The sequence below is a fragment of the Paramisgurnus dabryanus genome, chromosome 2 (assembly GCF_030506205.2).
Source record: "Paramisgurnus dabryanus chromosome 2, PD_genome_1.1, whole genome shotgun sequence".
NCBI lineage: Eukaryota > Metazoa > Chordata > Actinopteri > Cypriniformes > Cobitidae > Paramisgurnus > Paramisgurnus dabryanus.
The window spans coordinates 42,934,566-42,938,833 of NC_133338.1; the positions used below are offsets into that span (position 1 = coordinate 42,934,566).

Below are 4,268 nucleotides of genomic sequence, written 5' to 3' on the forward strand. Positions count from 1 at the left end.
GGACAATTCAGTCTTCCCTGAATATTGCTAGGGACATGTCCCTAGCGTCCCACCCTAAATCTACGCCCATGTATGAAAGTAATACTTAAGTTACTTTTAAGTTACTTTTAAGTTACTTTCTCTTACTTGGCTGAGGTCTTTTATGACTGAAAAGTTCTGCATTTAGAAACTGCATATTTCCATCACAAAAATTTCAAGCTCTGGCCTGCCATCTCTATTTCTCATTCAAACTGTTTCCACTAAAGGCTCGTACAGACTACATGACTTTAAAACGTTGGTCCGAACTGTGCGGTTCACACTACATGACTTGCTCTCTGTGAAATCAGGAGTGTTCACGTTGTTGATCAGTTCACACCACACGACATAACGTGACTGCCCCACAACAGGAGGTAACGCACTACACGAGTTGAGAACAACTCTATCACCCGGCGATTCTATCTTGTCCACAAACCACGTTTTGTCACGAAAAATCACGCGATAAAACAAACCGGAAATGACGCGAAACAACACGCGCACCAGTAAACCCACAGAAGAAGAATGAAGACGACGCGCAAAACTTTTGTTTGTATATATAGACTTGAGACAGAAATTCGTGCTGCAAACCGTTTGCGCGATGCAAAGCCGCAAAAGAAAAAAATGAAGAGATGTGTATGTGGAGAGGTGGATCAACACCACACGAGGACAGCAGGGATTTAAGAGTTGGAGGTGAGTACAGCTTGTTTATATAGGAAATATAGCTGCATGCTTATGTTTGGCTATGATCACATTTAAAATATCAACGTGTTGTCTACTGTGTTTAAAAGCTGTGTTTCTTGATTTAATTATCGTTCAAATAGAATAGGACAGGCTTCGCAAAGCATGACTTGGAGAGCGTTTGTCTTTGACCCTGCGATTCTATGCAACAGGTTTGTGTGATTTCATTTCAAACGAATATGAACTGAATGTTGTCATTACGTTTTTTTTTCTGTCTGGGTATGTTTTTGAACTTTTTGGTGTCATGCAGGTGACACGTTCAAGTCCCTCAGGTTCAAGTCCAGGATGGGGGACCAGCACCATCCCACAAATAGTTTTGGATAGCTGTTCTGTACCAGGTTATAAAGGACGATTTCTTGAAGGTAGGGTTATTACAAAATATCTATCTATCTATCTATCTATCTATCTATCTATCTATCTATCTATCTATCTATCTATCTATCTATCTATCTATCTATCTATCTATCTATCTATCTATCTATCTATCTATCTCTACTACTTCATTTAAAAAAAAGAACAGCCATAACATTGTGGACATCAGCAGTTGACTGTCTTTGATAAAAGTATTTTAGTAAAAACTATTATTAGAAACAGGGATATAGTTCCGAAAAGCACAAGTAATATTTATTCTTATGTCTATACATACCTGTATACATTAATTTCATAATTTTATCTGAGCTTACACTATGTGTATATTAAAGTATTTTGTGTATAAACATGAATTATGTTAACACAGAGCAATAAATATAAAATTACTTCCAAACCTTATATTGTAATATTTGTTATTCTACATGTTGTTGAGTCCCTAGTTTATCTTTATACTTATTTATATGGATTAAGTAAGAAGGGGTCTCATTTATAAAGCATGCGTATGCACAAAACAGTTCTGGAAACATGCGTACGCCAGTTACCACACAAATGTTGTGATCTTTAAAAAAAAAAAACTTAATGGGAGAATAGGCTTGCATGGTGAGATCAGAAGATAATTAATGTACGCACACTTGCAGAAAGGGAACATTGCTTTGTCTGTATTTTTTGGCGTATGCCATTTTTGGCTTTTGTGCATACATAGACTTTTAGTAAGGATCCTACACACAGTTTTATAAATGAGACCCAATGTGTTTGTTCTACATATAACTATGCAAATAAATCCATTGGAAACTGTAGTCTTGAATATATAATAATTTAATCAGTGACATTTGGTGTGTCCTATTGTTTTAGACACCATCAACGGAAGGAGAGTGGCATAGCCGTGGACTTCGAAAGGAAGTGGCAGTTTCCACATTGCTTTGGGGTACTTGCTACCACTCCAGCTGTAGCAGACTGCTGACCAAAACATGGTTGATGGGCAATGGAAGAATCGTGGGACGGGTGCTTTTCAACCGATGAACACCACCTCACATCGCAATTGTATGGCAACAGCAAAAGTGCAACGCAATCTGATGCGGGACTACTTTGTCTCACCAGCGTGTAGTGTTTATTGGCAAGTTCAACACATTTTAAAAGGAACTGATGTAGAGTTATCCCTGCAAACAGCAGATTAAAGCCAGTTATTGTCAGTTTAGGACATTCGTTTTCTTGTGTGTTCTAAAGTCCTGTATTTGTAAAGAACACAATGTGGTTCACTTTTTCATTGTTTTAAGTATTCTGTTTATTGTTGTGTTATTATTCAATTAATTTTAATTGCATACAAATCAAAAGGTGCAGGAATGTAACAAATAAAGGCAATCTGCATGTTGCAATTAAGTGCCTTATACTAACTTTATTTCTTGATCCACACTCATTATTCACAGAACATTAACAATGTTTCTATACTACGGCGCTAAACATCAACATATCTGATCATGCTAAAAATTTATGGGGATTGTGATGATAAGCTCTGGGCATTTTTACTCAATGTGGATTAATCTAACAGCCAATCACACACAATTATATTACGATATTTATATATCACCCAGCCTTTAAAAGGGCTCTACATAGGGATTTTTGTAATGTTTAATTGTGTTAATTTGGTGCACTGCACGTGTTCTAACAATGTATATTTTGTCTGTCCACATAATATACATTCAAATGTACTACATTGTTTTCAAGTTGCACAAACAACAATGCAAGGCTATAAAGCACTATTCATATTGGCGTTTTTTGTAAAATATGACAATGTGTTTTATACTTTTATACTTTGTTGCATTAAATGTATTACTTTCGATAGACCATTTATTTCATGAAACAGCACTGGGAAATTCAATCTAAACCCTTCAACAAGTTTAATCACCTTATTGATAAATGTAATACATAGTAAAGTCAATCGTTTGTAAACAAAAACACATCGGGACCGGACCGCACATGTCATGCATGATATGCATAGGGTAGGTTGGTCAGGTGACAACATTGATCCGCTTCTGTCAGTCTCCTGGGCGTTGTATAGCATCACCATTATGCTTCTTTTGAGATGTGATAAGAGAACTGGGTCTTCAATATTCCTCAATTCCAAAGCCATGGTTCCCAAATGAAGTTAATGTATCCCTAGTTGTTTGTGAGTCCACTTGTGCAACAGTAAAGTCTAAAATCAATAAATAAATGCAATGTTTCCAGTTAATATTTACCTCCACACTTTATTTTATTTGTCTATTCAAACTAAATATGAGAATTTATTCTTTTGTTTACAAGCTCTTTCGACTGGTACAAAAGGCAGATTGTAATGTAACTGAATATCCTCTAATACAATATATAACAATAAACAGAATTACAGTAAAAAGAATTATACACTTTATAATGTTTTACAGACATATCCCAAAAATAGGATTACGCTAGCTTCTATAATATGCATGTATATGGAAATATGACCAATTAATTTACATTTTACCCTATAACATTTAGATAATGTAATAATAACATTTGCTCACCTGGCTGTTTTACAGCGTTTGCTATTTCTCTCCACCGTTTCTTTTTCTCAGCGCAGTTGTGGTAAATATATGTGAAACGTCATACAGACATTTATGCCTGAGTTCAATGTTTTCTTGGTGACATGCTGCTCATCTTTCCGTGTGACGTCAACCCCTCGTCGGATTGGCTGTAGCTCGTGACATCATAGGAGGTCGAGTCGCGCGACAGCTCCAGATATCTAACAAGCTAGATATTTTTCTGGTGTCGGCGACGCGTCTGCGAGCCGTCTGCGAGCGTCTTTGATGCGTTGTTGGCTCTTTCATACCAACAGATTGGCGAACGTCGATCGCCCGCTAATCCCCCGCGATTTGCACCCGATCACACCCCGACCTGTCAGCGAGCGAACGATTTGCAAATCGGGCTTAAATCTGGCTTAAAATCATGTAGTGTGAACTAAGCATAAGACGCGCAGGCATACACGTGCGTAATTCTATGTATACGTTCAGTTTAATTCTGTACATTATTTTTTGTATCATATTAATTAAACTGAAAAGTAACTCACATTACTTTTTTAAAAAGGTAACTCAAATATTAATGTGTACATTTATAAAGTAATGCGTTACTTTAGTCGT

The 4,268-nt window shown here is 36.6% G+C and overlaps 2 long non-coding RNA genes across 2 annotated transcripts; one reads left to right on the top strand and one right to left on the bottom strand.

Moving 5' to 3' along the window:
* The first annotated feature begins 236 nt into the window (after positions 1 to 236).
* Positions 237 to 2,495, top strand: LOC135778634 (uncharacterized). The gene is made up of 4 exons (XR_010544599.1): positions 237 to 705; positions 837 to 905; positions 1,004 to 1,115; positions 1,975 to 2,495. It is a non-coding gene; the product is annotated as an uncharacterized lncRNA (long non-coding RNA).
* LOC135778635 (uncharacterized) lies at positions 1,921 to 4,023 on the bottom strand. The gene is made up of 2 exons (XR_010544600.2): positions 3,657 to 4,023; positions 1,921 to 3,313 (listed from the first exon to the last, which is right to left on the bottom strand). It is a non-coding gene; the product is annotated as an uncharacterized lncRNA (long non-coding RNA).
* Between the last annotated feature and the right edge of the window lie 245 nt (positions 4,024 to 4,268).